Source organism: Muscardinus avellanarius (assembly GCF_963383645.1).
Source record: "Muscardinus avellanarius genome assembly, chromosome: 11".
Lineage (NCBI taxonomy): Eukaryota > Metazoa > Chordata > Mammalia > Rodentia > Gliridae > Muscardinus > Muscardinus avellanarius.
The window spans coordinates 30,567,758-30,583,734 of NC_137797.1; positions in this window are offsets into that span (position 1 = coordinate 30,567,758).

Sequence of the window (15,977 nt, forward strand, 5' to 3'; positions counted from 1 at the left end):
CTAGATCTAGAGATCATTATATACTATTTCATGTTGTTTACATCTATCACCTATCATCATCATCTTCTTCATTGTCATTGTCTTTTTCCAGTGTGTATTTATAAACGTATAAAAACCTTTGCACATGTAATTGGCTGATGATTATTGATATTAGGAAAGATTGAGAAAATTCCAGGCAGCTTTTGACTTAGGGACCAATTATTAATTCCTTTCATTTCTCTTCTATTTCTCTTTCATGTCTAGATTTCACTATTCATTTAAAATTTCCTCAAGGGGATAAAAAGGAGAGCTCTTAGCATTTAGTGTCATGTGCGGTTCTCCAGGGATACCCATTAAGTGTCTGTTGACAATGACAATGATGATAATAAAATTCAGATTAGTTAATTGGATCTGCATCTATTAGTAATGCCAATGACACTTTGCATTGGATATAGGTTAAAAAATTGCATATTATATATTCTTTCTGAATAGAGACCCCTTTTTATAGATAGGAATACTCACGCAGCAGGTTCCTATCTCCCCATTTCTAACAGCTTAGGATTGAGTAAGGCTCGACCTGGGTGAAGGCTGGGGAATACATGTGTTTGGGGGTGACTATGGGTTATGAGAAATAACTATCTTCTCTGACAGTGCACTAACTCTATGTGAAGGATGTCCTTTGGGCTAATAGTTCTTCTATTCTTCCATGTTTAGGGATATGTAAGAAATTATGACACAGAAGAGCACTTCAAAGAAAGGATGTGTTCTAACACAGAGAAAGGAGATTTTCAGTAGATTCTTGAAGGGCTTGTGACAGTAAGCTAAATGGAATGAAGAGTTTGGAAAAATCAAATAGAAATGCTTTCTTCCTCTCATTCAGCTCAGACTGGACAAGTACAAAACCCTGGAAGGAAAGTGGGCAGATTCTGAAGTGGTTGAGAAGAATTCAGAGGAAGACAAAATTTCCCACTCCATAACCTCTTTGGGAGCCCCACTGTGATGCAAGAGAAGCACTCTTCATTTCCGTATCTCAAAGAATTTTCCTTGGCCCCTTCACATTTTTCTTTATTGTCTTATGCATTTAATTGCAGAAACAAATTTTTGTGATTATTAATGTTAATAAAAATATTGACAAACATAGAAATTTGAGTTTTAGGGCTTCTATGATTTCCTCACAGAGCATTTCCTATTACATCTTTAAATAAATCCAATCTATACTGGGAAAACAGGAAATGGTTTTGGTTTGTTTGCAAAGTAATACAGTGTTACTAAGAACCTACATTTTATTTAACAGGTAAGTTTTATGAGATTTAAAGCCAATTTTCTAAATCTAAGATCAATTTCATGAAAAATACGTTGTGCTCTGAGACTTTAATATGAAATTTATTTAAGATCATGTTATTTATGTTATATAACCCCAGATTCCATGTTAAAAGGTAGCCTATTTGTTTTTTTTTTTTTGTAAAATACACTATTATTGGTGCATTGTAATTATACATCATAAGGAGGTTCACAGTTATAAGAAAATATATGCACACAGCACTTGGTGGGTTTCCTCCTGGATCCCACTCTACTCTCTGCCCTTCCCCGTGCAAAATACTGAGATTGACATGGATCACTTTTTATATCCACATAGCATGATTTGAAATGTTTCCTTATCCTATTTTTTTCAAATGTCTTTTCTGCATGAAATTAACTTGTTACTGATAAACATATGTCTTTCTGCCTCATCTACCTTGACTTCTTTTCTTTGTCCAAATCACCCCCCCCCTTGGAATTTGATGTCTTCTAAAATTTTTTTATGTTCTAAAATTTTTCTTTTTATATATTTTTATTAGTGCAGTATAGTCTTCTAGTCTCACTTCATAATGTTGTTCATGGTGATGGTGACATACACATAAAGAAGACTTCGGTCTTGAATTCTATAAGATCTCCAAAATGCTAACTCCAAGCCGGGTGTGGTGGTGCACGCTTGTAATTCCCACACTTGGGAGGCGGAGAAGGGAGGCTCGCGTAGGTTCGAAGCCAGCTGCACTGGCTTAAGAGACCCCGTTTCCAAAAATAAAAAAGTATAAAATAGGTCTGGGAGTGTAGCCCGGAGGTAAAAGGGCTTCCAGGAATCCCAGTACCACCAAAAAAAAAAAAAAATAATAATAATAATAAAATAAATTAAAAAAATAAAAATAAATAAATAAACAAATAAAACAAATGCTAACTCCATACCCAAATCCTATTTTTTTTTGCCTAAAAATAAAGGTAAAAACAAAAACAAATAAAACACACAACATGCACTTTGGCTATAAACAAAAATTCCACAGATTATTTTTTCGCCATGAAAAGAAATTGCTAACGACGTGGAAGAGGGCAAACTGAGGTTCACATTGGAAATTTAGTGGTCAGTAGTTAATACCCCTTTCTTCCCTGCCTGAGTTTGGAACCATCTGAGTAATGAAATTAATAATGATCATCCAAAAAGAGCCTTATTCCAGACCAAGTTTTGGTGAACTTTGGTCTGCCAATATATGTAGAAAAATGGACATACTAATTCTCTTTGGGATGGAATGATGTATGAGTCTGTTCAGTAGGCAAAGGTAGAAAAACCATAGTGTTTCTGACACAAAAGCAATGGTGGGAGAATTATGTGTGCCTTTGTTGATTTAATAACAACAAGAAGCAGAAAACACATCTTCCTTGAATTAGAGTTCCTTCTAAATCTCCCAAGAAAGTTGGAAGAAGCAACTGAGAATAACTTACCAGCCACCTAACAAGGAGGGAGGTGAGGGAAAGGGATGGGAGGTATGAGTCTATCGAGTGGACAAGGAAAAGGAAGTCTCTCATTGTGACATTTAAGCGCTCCTCTGTCCCCACTGTTTGAATTCAGTTAGATCACTTTAATTTTCTCTAGGCCTTTGACAAGATTCATGGCAACTCTAATCTCTTCCCTGTTTGCTTATCTCTTTCCAATCCTCCTCCTTAGAATAGTCTTTCAGGACCTGGCTCTTGGGAAAGAGTACCTGTTGTTCTAAATATCTTATCCAACCAGCATGAAGCCAGATCTGAGTGCTTTCAGAAGAGAACCTTTATCTTAGTCACACAAAACAATTAAAGGCAAGACAACCATTACATCATCTGCACCCTGCTCCTGCCATGTCCAGAGGAGATGGGCTGCTTATTCCCTTTAACTTCTATTATTTAGCAGAAGAATAACTAAATAAAACTTCCTCAGAAATAGATGCAGAGAGGCTTATTATGTGCCACCATTACACAGATTCAGAAATGTCTCCAGGGAACATGGAGAAGAATGCACATGGATCAAAAGAAATCTGTAATGGCAAGTTCTATTTTTCCATTAAGCCAATTTAATTACTTAATTAACTTCCTACCTAGCATACTCAAATCATATCCAAATTTTTAATGCTCATTTTTATTCTGCTGAAATTATTCTCATCAGAATCATCTTCCATGTTAAAAATTCAATGAAAATAAAGTCTTGCTAATCAAGCATTAAATTCATACCAATAATTAGTAGCAGCAGTTGGGAAATTTTGTTGTATGGGTCTTAATGTCTACTGAGTATACTTATTCTAAGTCAAATATTGCAGAGAGAAATTTTGTCAGAAAGTTTTGCTTCTGTCAATTTTTAGGCAATTACAAATTTTAATGTATATAATTTTGTATCATTTTAATTATTAATATGAATTATGAACTAGATAAAATAAACTATCTCTACTTACTAATTCATGCAAAAAGAACAAGCAATTCATTTCTGTTATAACATGATTAGGGTTTCATAGAGAATTACACCTCTATCTCAAGACCAATTTTTCTATTTTTCTCTCAGATTGGATATTGCATTCTAAAGTGCTCAGATTTAGTCAGCTTGGGCTGGGCTTCTATAAAATATATGTGTGAAGGTATGTCTATAAGTGTCTGTACCATCTATAGATATACCATATGTGATTTAAGCAACTCACATTTAATTCTCACTGTTAATGAAGTCTGGGAAGTCTAAGATCAAGATGCTCACAGATTTGGTGCTTGGTGAGGACTTGCTTCCCGATTTGCAGATGACAGTAAGATGTCTTCTTATTGTATGGTCCAATCATGGAGAGCGGAGTTTGAGGGCTAGAGCTCTTGCTCTTCTGTGGACACTAATGCCAGCATGTAGGATCTACCCTCATGAGCTATTCTCCTCCCAAAGACCTCTTATCCCAGTACGATTGCATTGATTTTTAACATGGATTTGGTGGTGGGTTGGGGACAGAAACATTTATTTCAGAGCATATCCTGATAAAAGAGCAAGCAAATGACAGGTCCAAAATGTTTTACTTTGCTTGATATATAGTTGGGAGACAAAAGCAAATGTTGCAAGAAAAATGAACAACTCGTTGTTTTCTAAGATACTCCTGATTTTTACCTTTCCTTTTTTCTTTTTTCTATATTTTTCAGCTTAATAAAAGCTGTTCTGACTCACCTATTTATTCTGTAGCTATTACCTTCTCCGTTGTTTCTTGTTTTCTTCCTGTATGCTGTTGGTTTAAGCTTGATTCATGCATGGTCTCTGACAGCACCTTTTTGGTGTATTTTGTCAGATTTTTCTCCTGTTCGTTTACCACCATCTTTCCCCAAGAGCTGCTTAGCAGGGTGCTTGGGGTCAGATGATAAAGGTACAGAAAACAATTCTTGCCACTGCTGCTCAGAATCCTAGCTGGATCAAGTAATCATAACAGAGATTTATGAAATTCTTTCTCCTGTGGCTCTGAAAGTATCTCTGAAAATAGGTCTGTTTGGCTAAATAGTTTTGTTTCCACCTTTTACCTGAATGTTCTCTGGTCTAAAATGGAAGTTTAAAGAAGTAGATTTGGTCTCTTTATATCTCCAATGTCAAGCACTTGACAAATGCTTAGATTGAGGAAATAAAGATTGGAAAGAAGAAGAAAAGAAAAAACAAGAAAAGAAAAACCTGGAGATCTATTCTCTTGGTTGGCTTTTTAATAAGTGAGGATTTCTTTTGAAGTAAAAATAGCTTAGTGTGATCGGGAACCTACTCTTCCTGTCTTCTCTCACTCCCTTTCCTATTCAGCCAAGGCCAGAGCATTCATCATGACAATGGCTTTTTGCCATGGTCTTCTTCTATTTCCATTTATTTCAGCTTCACCTTGGTAAAATTCTATTCCCAGACCATTCAGGTTTCTACTTGTATCCTATGAAATAGTGAACATGGCCAGATAAACTTTACTCAGGGTGCAGGGTGTTCTTGAACGTTCGTGGTGGCTGATGCTTCTCTTGGTCAGTTGGAACAGGTCTGCAGGCAGGCTGGCTTGGCTTTGGTTTTTCTGACATCCCTTCTTGTGAGGTCCAGGATGAAGGGAAAAATAGTTACTCAAGGCATGTTCTTTCAATCATGGAGGTCAGAAACTCTCAGAGACACTGAAGAGAAATATATCATACCTTTAAGACCCAGGATAAAACCTGACACACTGTCCCTTCTGCCAAGACCCATTGTTCAAAGCCAGACTCCAGGCTAAATCTAATACTATGATGTAATATGTGTGCTTCTCATGTGGATAGGAGGTAAACAATAATAGAATGTACCCTAATATTTTGTCAGACTCTCCTTGCTCCTTTTATCCTTTCTACATGTCTCCAGTTAGTTTCTTTCTCTAATCTCACCCCCCCAAAATTCATATTTTCAAGATTCCAATCTTTTCATTAACTCACTTTATCTTGAGCAAATAAAGTAATACTAAACTTCAGAAAGAAATTAGAGATCATCATCTAAAATGATCTTAAGCTTGGGAGTATCCTTTACAACATTTGTTTGAATGTAGACCTTACATCGTTGTGTAAATCACATCCATCATTCACTTTAATGCTAACCACATGTAGTCCCACCCCCAAGATGTGTACCTTAAAAAGAGAGGCATTTTCCCTCTAGCCTCAGATGGGTCCGCAGGTCTTCGGGACTGTCCAGCCCCTATCCCTGAGAGGACTGCATTAAAACTGGTACCACACTTACTGGTCTCTCTCGTGCCTTTACTTACCACACAAACCTAACATCTGGTGCCTAAACCCAGTTGATTATATTTTAAATTTAATTTAATTTAAAAAAATTTGTTTTTTAAATTCCCTGTTGCCGCTGCTGCCAGGGCATGCTCTGTGTGGCCTTGGTGGCTAGGATCTTGGATCCGCTAGGACTGCGCCTGCCCCGTCCGCGCTTTTTCACTGGACTGCTGCTGCTCCCGTAACCACTAATGCCCCAGAACAGCCACTGGCCCAGAAACGCCACCGCCCAGAAACTGCCGCTGCTGCCCTGTGCCCAACTGGACCAGGCACCGGGAGCCACCCTTTTCTGGCCCTGAGTCCTGAGGCTGCAGCTCCGTGCCGCTCTGCCTAGGCCTGAACTTCAGCCGACATGGACAAGTGCCCGGGTTTCTTTTTGTGTTCCCTCTGCCTGTACTTCCTCTGGCCCGGCGTCCCTCCCTTCCTGGATTCTGGAAACTTCCCCCAACCTCGGCCCACACTCTGGCCCTCTGGCCTGCCCAGTCAGACCTGCGGGGGTGCACACAATGTGGCTCGGCCTGGCAGCCATTTTTTTTTTTTTTGGCACTGCGGACCCAGTAATCACACCATTCAAATGGCGGCTTATCCTCACCCGCTGACCAGTCATGGGGGGAAGGCAGCCATCAAAGATAAACTCCCAGTCCACACTAGGTTGTGTTCTGGTTAATCTCTAGACTCTAGGTTTATCTGGGGAACTGTGCCTAGAGTGGCTTATTTTTTCTGCACAAATGTCTGTCCTACTTATGAGTTGGGTAATGGTTCTTGGTGGCTTGAGATGGGTACGTTAGATCTTAAAATGTTGACTGATCTCAGTAACTTTTGCAAATGGGTAGGTAAATGGTCAGAGGTTCTATACGTACAGGCTTTTCTGTGCATGTGTTCCCAGCTTTCTCTTTCCACCCCTCCTGGCTCTATTGCTGGAGTCATGCTGGCTGGGGATTCCTGCCAGCCACAGCTGCCATCTTGGTTGCCACGTGGTAACTCACAGGCACCACCTGGTGGTCTTTCTGGGTCACAGGCCTACAATTCGGTTGGCTCACGGTTGCATTTTGTGCAAGACATGGATGCCAGAGTCTGACCAGGCTGAGTTACAGGCCCCATTTCCTGATGACCCTGACCCACAAGACCTCTCCTTACCACCTCAGTCATCATCTTATTCCATGCAGCCTCCCACTCTAACCCACTCCTTTCTCCCCGTCTTCCTCTCTTAAGGGACCAACCCTTACCTCCCCTTTGCCTACCCCTGTAGGTCACCATACCCGTTCCAGAGACAACCCCCCCTTCTCTCTTGGCCCCACTTTGTTTGGTGTCTGGTGCAGAAGGCATGGTCTGTGTCCATGTTCCTTTTTCCCTTCCTGACCTTGATCAACTTGAAAAGAGACTGGGTTCTTTTTCCGCCAATCCCTCTGCTTTTATTAAGGAATTCCAACATATTGTACAAGCATATGATTTAACTTGGCGGGATCTTCATGTCATTTTAACCTCTTCTTTAACTCCAGACGAACGAGATGATATTCTTAAGGCTGCCAGGGAATGAGCTCATCAGGCTCACCTAACCAATCCACAGCTCCCTATCGGGACAGCTGCAGTTCCTTCTGAGGATTATAATGACAGGGGTGAGGAAATAAAAAAAGAGGAATCAATGATACTATGCCTTCTTGGTGGGATACGAGATGCCTCCCACAAAGTGGTAAATTATGATAAGCTTAAGGAAAGCACTCAGGGTCCAAATGAAAACCCAGCAGTTTTTCTTAATCGGTTACAAGAGGCTTTTACCTTCTATATATGCTTAGATCCATCTTCTGAGGCAGGCTCAGTAGTATTGGCAACCTATTCTGTTGGGCAAGCCCCTGATATTTGGAGAAAATTAAGAAAGGCTGAGGATGGTCCTTAAACTTTTATCTGAGATTTGATAAACATGGCATTTAAAGTTTTTAATTCCAGAGAGGAACAGGCGGAAGTGGAGCATACACTCTGATTTCACCAGATGGCAGATTTACAGGCCCAAGATTTGGTAGCAGCCCTACGTCCAGCTAAGGACAGTCAGCCCTCAGGGCAATGAGCGCCACCTAGAAGAGGACGGCATCAATGGCAGCCACCTCTAGGAGCCTGTTTCAAGTGTGGACTCACTGGTAACTGGGCACGCAGTTGCCCCCAGCCACATCCACTGACCAGGCCATGCCTAGCGTGTGGCCAGGAGGGACACTGGAAAAGTGAGTGCCCTTGGAAAAGAGGTAAGTCTCGGGTGCCTCAACACAGGGGAACCACCCTACCAGACCAGGCCCCACCTTTGGTCCTACTCAGCCTGGCTGAAGATTGACACTCACCAGCCTCAGCCACCCGTATCACTCAAGCTGAGCCCAGGCTAATTCTCCAAGTAGCGGGTAAGCCAATCTTCTTGATTGATACTGTAGCTACCTACTCTGTCCTCCCTTCTCAGGACCTAGTTTCCCTTCCCAAATCTCGGTTCAGGGGATTGACAGCATGCCCTTTTGCCCATGTAGAACAGGCCCCCTCTTATGCCATTTGGAGACCTTTAGGTTAACCACCCATTCCTGATTATCCCTTCATGTTTTATTCTCCTTTTAGGTAGAAACTTCTTAAACAAAATTGGGGCTGAACTTTCATTTAATTTCCCCACGGCTTCTGTTTCCTCTAATATACTTTTAATGGCTGCAGCTACAGTGACCAGGAAGCCAAACCTCCCATTACAGTAGATTTAGTTGACCCTGTAGTATGGGATACCAGCACCCCAGTTGTGGCAACCCACCACACCCTGATCCGGATTATCTTCTCTGACCCCACTATTTTCCCTGCCTGCTCCCAGTTTCCCATATCCCTCCTTCATCAACGTGGGCTTAAACCCATTATTTCTCATCTCCTGGCCCAGGGACTGCTTATCCTTACTAATTCCCCAATTCTCCCAGTTCAAAAGCCTAATGGAACTTATCATTTAGTCTAGGATCTCTGTTTAATTAATGATGTAGTGGTCCTAATCCACCCAGTTGTCCCTAACCCCTATACCCTCTTATCTCAGATTCTCCCCAATACCACCCACTTTTCAGCCTCCACTTGAAGGATGCGTTTTATACAATTTCTCTGTATCCTGAGTCATACCCCCTTTTTGCCTTCACTTGGGAGGACCCCGATACCCAGGTTGCTCAACAACTAACCTGGACCGTCCTCCCCCAGGGTTTTCGAGATAGCCCACACCTCTTTGGACAGACTTTAGCACAGGACCTCCTCCAGTGCCCCTTGGAGCCTAGTTCTCTGTTACAATATGTGGATGACCTTTTACTTTGTAGTCCCTCCCTGGAAGTGTCCAAATGGCACACTGCCCTTCTCCTTAATTTCCTTGGAAGCAGGGGTTACAGGGTGCCTCTACATAAAGCCCAGTTATCAGTGCCTGAGGTGCAGTATCTAGGCCTACATCTCACCCTGAACACCCAAGGACTAACTGTTGACTGGGTCAAGGCCTTACGAGACTTGCAGCCGCCCACCTCAGCTGACCAGATCCAATCTTTCTTGTAGAAAAGGGGGTTTTGTAGAATTTTTCCAGCATTGGATCCTCAACTTTACTATTCTAGCTAAGCCACTACTTGAGGCAATTAAGGAAACCCCAGTTGGCCCCCTCACTTCGCCCTTAGTCATTTGCCAAGCATTTCTGGCTCTCCAGGAAGCCCTTCTTAAATAACCCCCTTGACACTCCCCAATCCCACTAAGGCCTTCTTGTTATATACTGAATATAGCCACAGGAGTGCTCACTCAACCCCTGGGACAAACCCAGTCGCCAGTGGCCTATTTATCTAAACAGCTTGACCCTACCACTTGGGGGTGGCAATCCTGCTTCAGGGCTCTGGCGGCAGCAGCCACGCTCACAAAAGAGGCTCTTAAAATTTGTCTCCAGATGCCCCTGCAGGTTTTTTTCCCCACATAGACTCCAGGATTTGCTCTCTCCTCAAGTACTCCCTCTTCTGTCACCTTCTCGCATTCAGGAACTTTATTTGTTATTCATGGAAAATCCAGATGTTAAACTGTCTCATTCCCCAGCCCTTAACCCAGCCATTCTTTTACCAGTGATCCAGGGCTCAGGCCCTGATTCGTGTTCACCTAATGATGTTCACTGTTGTGTTGATATGATTGAAGCTTTAGCTAAACCTTGGGTAGACCTCCAGGACACCCCCCTTCTTAATCCAGATGTTACTTATTTTGTTGATGGCAGTTCTGTTCCTGACACCAGAGGTAAGAAGAGGGCAGCCTATGCAGTGGTCACTCTAACACAAGTCATTGAGGCTGCCAGGTTACCGGATGGTACTACTTCTCAAAAGGCTGAACTGATTGCTCTAACTCGAGCTAACACCTAACACCTGGCAAACCTGACTAACACCTGGCAAAAAACAAGTGGGTAAACATATATACTGATTCTAAATATTCTTTTTTAATAGCACATTTCCATGCCTCAATTTGGAGAGAGAGGGGATTTCTCTCCACCAAGGGTTCACCCATTGTTAATGCCACCTTGATTAAGAAGCTCCTAGACTCCCTTTCTTTGCCATCTGAGCTGGCCATCATCCACTTTAGAGGCTTTTCCCTCAAAGGATGAGATAGCTAGCATGGTGGCCGATGTTCTGTGCTCGAACATCATCCCTCAGTTTGAACTCCCTAATTCCTTACAGTCTGATAACGGACCAGCTTTTCTTTTTTTAAAATTTTTTAAAATTAATTAATTAATTATTTTTTACAAATTTTTTATTGAACATATTTGGTTTACATTTAAGCTATGCTTGGTGCCCTCTTTCCCCCACCCCCATTTTCCCTTCACCCTTCCCTCCAATGATTTTCCAGGGTAACCATGCCACGTTCATAATTTTACACATATTCGGATGTAGACCCTCATTAAACAAGTTCAGCATTCCTCCGCTCCTATCCTTCCATTCAAACTTTCCTGGTATTTCCCCTCCATTATCTGAAGTCCCACTGGTATCCTCTGTGTTTCCTAGTTTGGGCATATTAAAGGAAACATATGTATCTTTTCCTTCTGTGCTTGGCTGATCTCACTTAACATAATGCTCTCTAGGACTTTCCATCTTCTTGCAAACAATATGATTTTGATCTTCTTTATGGCTGAAAAGAATTCCATCATGTGTATTTTCCAAAGTTTTGAAATCCATTCATCAGTTGATGGAGGCCTGGGTTGGTTCCTTATTTTGGCTATTACAAATTGTGCTGCTATGAACATAGGTATGCATAAGTTGTTGTAGTTCTCTGTATTCAACCCCTTTGGAAAAATACCCAGGAGTGGTAGAGCTGGGTCATATCGTGGATCTATCCCCAGTTTTCTAAGGAATCTCCACACAGATCTCCATAGTGGCTGAACTAGTTTGCACTCCCACTAACAGTGTAAAAGAGTTCCTCTTTTCCCACATCCTCACCAGCATTTATTGTTATTTGATTTCTTTATGCTTGCCACTCTGACTGGGGTTAGATGGAATCTCAGTGTAGTTTTGATTTGCATCTCCCTGATGGCCAATGATGTAGAACATCTTTTCATGTATCTATTGGCCCACCAGCTTTTATTTCTAAGGTTACTCAACAGGTGGCACAAACTCTTGGTATTTCATGGAAGCTCCACATCCCAAATCGACTGCAGTCATCAGGAAAGGTAGAAAAAATGAATGGGATCCTTAAGAACCATCTAACAAAACTCTATCTAGAGCTGTGAGTGTCATGGTCTGAACTCCTGCCACTAGCTCTGGTCTGTGTGAGGGCCACCCCTTGAAGCCCTACCTTTATAAGCCCCTTTGAATTGCTATATGGTTGCCCTTTCCTGCTTAATCACGCTCTCCCTTCGGACCCCCCTCCTTTATCTTCCTATCTTTCTTACTTGTCTTTTCTCAGGCACCTTCTTAGGGAACATGCTGACCTGTATCTTCCCCAACCTGGGACTGAAGAATCAGCTCCACATCCTGCAGTCAAGGCCCTAAGCCAGGGGATCAAGTCCTCCTCAAGTCGCTTCAACTAAAGCATCTTCAATCATGGTGGACTGGGCCCTTCACAGTGATCCTTACCACACCTACCACAGCCAAACTTCTGAGGGACCCCAACTGGCATTATCTTACCCGGCAAAAAAGGGCTCTGTTACAACAGTCCCATGACAAATTATCTTGCACAGTGTTGGGGCCTACAAAGCTTTGTTTTTCTCGGCATAATTCTCTTTGATGTTTTTATTTTAGCAGGTCCACTTGCTTACATACTACGGTGCTCTCCCTCTTCGGATGCCATACTGCCATAGCTCCTATAGAATACTGCTAGAGTCTCCTCAAGCACAAATCACCAAGCTGTCCAGAGTAATCTTTGACTCACGCAGCAGCTATACTCCCACCTGCCCACTTCTGGAGGACCCGACACTCTCCCGGCCAAGGGGCCCCCTTGCGATGCCCCTTGACAGCAGGAAGTAGTTTAAGATTCGAATCTCCACCCATTATCACCAAAAGGCCAAGATGACAAGTTGGGTCCCTCCCCCCTTCCATGCAGGAGGCAGAACCCTGGAGGAGGAGGAGACTCTGCTAGGCAGGCAGGTGGGCAGTATCACAAGGCAGGCGATATTGTGAAGCAGTTGATATCGCTAGAGAAGTGGCATTCCCACGTATAGTCCCACCCCGAAGATGTATACCTTAAAAAGAGAAGCATTTTTCCTCTAGCCTTAGATGGGCCCGCAGGTCTTCAGGACTGTCCAGCCCCCATCCCCGAGAGGACTGCATTAAAACTGGTACTGCGCTCCCTGGTCTCTCTCATGCCTTTACTTACCGCACAAACCTAACATGTAGCCCAGATGCAGAAGGGTTTTCAGGAACCCCAGTACCACCAAAAAAAAAGAGAAAAATATTATTTTAATATAAGATAAAATGTGAAAGGAATTCCAAACAACATAATGTAGTGGGTTAATTGAATGAAGCAAGTGGTTTGGACACCTGTCTGAGTTTACTCAAACTGATAAGGGACATGAAATCTTTACATTTTATTCTCTGCCACATGGGAACTATAGAAGGCTCAAGACAACATTTGTAATATCAAGAGGATTTGCTCTGGATGCTCCCACCCAAAGATCTTTTTAACCTTAGCAACAAGGAAATCTCATGTTGCTAAGCCAATTGGGTCAGCTGAGATGGTGAATTAATTTTTTATTGTTGAGTAACAAATCATCCTCAATTTAGGAGCTTAACAGAGCATATGTTTATTTTCTCACCATATCTGTGGGTCAGCAGAATTGCAGAATGGCATAATTGCAATCTCATCTGAGGCTCGGGGGTCATCGTCTTAGTTCACTAGTTGCTAGCAGAGTTTAATTCCTTGTAGTTGTAGGACTGAAGCCCCTGTCTCATTTCTGGCTGTGAGTCACTGGCTGCTCTCAGCAGCTAGAGGCTGTCCTCTGCCTTTTCCCATGTGGTCTTTTTAATAGGCAGCTCACAATATAGTTATTTTTGTCTTTATGGACTGCAGGAGAATCTGTCGTGCCTTACATCTCCTTTTAGGGAATGCCTGGACTCTGTTTCAAACAGCTCACTGATTAAATCAGGACCTCCCAGGCATTTCCCTTTTCAATAACTCAAAGTTAGGTACCTTAGCTACATCTGCAAAATTCCTTTTCCTCTTCTTTATAATATTATGATTATGATGAGTTTTATTTTATTCACAAGTCTGACCTACACTTAAAGGGAGAGGATTATAGAGGGTATGTAGACCTAGGGAGAACTTGGGGGCAATTTACAATCATTCCCACCATATATCAGAATTTACAAATTACACAGCAAATGCAATATAGGACTTCTAGAGGTAACATGATTATTATCTTAAGGGGTACTTATTTTTAGCTCTGGTAAGAGTTAAAATGCATATAGGAATGAAAGAAATTTTAAGCTTTGAATATTTTTTTACTTTAAATATTTCATTATTTATGATTTTATTTAAACCACCTAGGTTTTTCTTTAGCTATCATCCTGAGAAATTCCTTTCTGTCTCCTGTGTTGGATTCTTTTTCTTGGATTATATCTTCATTCTGTTTGTTTTATTTTTTCATTCATTTTAATATTGTACATTCTGTGCTTGCACCCTGAAAGCAAGTCATGAAAGATATGCACTGTTAGCATATATTTATCTGAAAATCTTTTTTCCTATTGTGTAGCTTACATAATTTGACAGGATATAAATTTCCAGGTTGAACTTATTTTTTTTCCTTAGATCTTGGAGACATTATTCTTGTCTTTCCTAGATTTAAATGTTGCTTTCAGAGTGTCAATGTCATTCTGATTTTATTCCTTAGTTTGTGACATGTGCTGGTATCTCTGGATGTTTTTATAATTTCATCTTTGTACTTGATATTCTAAATTTTTATGATGACCTGCCTTGGTGAGGGTATTTTAAATTAATTAATAAATTTATTTATATTTATATTTATATTTTTGTGATACTGAGGATTGAACCCAAGGGGATTATACTCCCCATATATACTCCCACCTCCATTTTTAAAAATGTTGTTTTGTTTTGTCTTGAAACAGGGTTTCATTAGGTTGCTGAGAGTCTTGCTGCACTGCTGAGGCTGGTGTCAAACCTGGGATCCTTCTGTCTCAGCTTCCCAAGTCCTAGAATTATAAATGTGTGTCACCTTGACTGGCTGGTGGGGGTCTTTAATTTTTTTTTTTTTTTGGTAAGTTGTCACTTTTAACCTAGATATTATATACTTGTTTTGGAGGGACTCTTTTCTTTTTTTGGTACTAGAGATTGTAACCAGGGGCATTCTAACTCTGAGCTACACTCCCAGTGATTTCTTTTTAAATTTTGAAATAAGGTCTCACTAATATGCTAAGGCTGACCTAAAAATTGTGATTCTCCTGTATCAACCTCCCAACTGTAATTACAGGTGTGTGCCACCATACCAGGCTTCTAGGTATTATATATATCCTGGAAAGTTTTTTTAGTGTTGTTTTTTTATAGCTTATTTTCCTTCATTTTTTTGATCATTTCTTTATAGAGCTCTTAGTAATTAATTGATAGGCTTCACTTCTTATATTACCCCTGTGATTATCTTTAATTCCTGTTTTTAATATTTGTCTTTTCATGTATTCCTTGACTTGGTCTTCAATTCCTCCAAATAATTGTAATTTTAGCTATTCAATTTCTAAGAATTTTTCTTAGTCTCTGAATTTTTAATATGCTTTTGTTGGTGCATTATAATTGTTCATCATAATTAAGTTCAGAATGATAGAAACATACTTGCACACAGCATTTGGTGTGTCTCCCTCCAGATCCCACCTTACTGTCTTCCTTTCCTGGTATATATTATTGAGATCAGTGCTATTAATTTTGTATATGTACATAGCATTATTTGAACTGTTTCCATTTGAATTGTTTTTTTCTCCAGAAATAGTAGATCTCTTGATCTCTTTGAGTGATAAGATTTCAACAATATTGTCTTCTCTATTTTGTTGTTTATCCTGTCTTTCATGTTCTGTAGTCTCTTCAAGTCCTTGTTCTTCCATAGTATTAAAAAAACATTGAAAATAATCGACACTTTGTGTATTGGGATTGGCTTGTTGAATGCCATGTGCAAGGTTGACACAATTTCATTTTATAGTACACAAATCTGAAGTATTTTCAGATATGTATATCTGATAATAAATACTTGGATGTTGAGGTGCTGAAGGAAACTAGGGGCAACCAGTTCAACTTGTAGAGTTATTAATTTCTATGTGGCTCAGCTTGAATACTTAAATTTACTTTCTTAACATGCCTTTTGTTCCCCACCTAGCTTTTTGTCAACTAATGTCTATGGTGTGATTTTTTTTTTTTTTTGCAAAAGAAAATCTTAATGTCTCTTGTGCAGGCTAAGAAGAAATATTTATGTGACTATGAGGTTGAGAATCTTAAAATTTTACCTG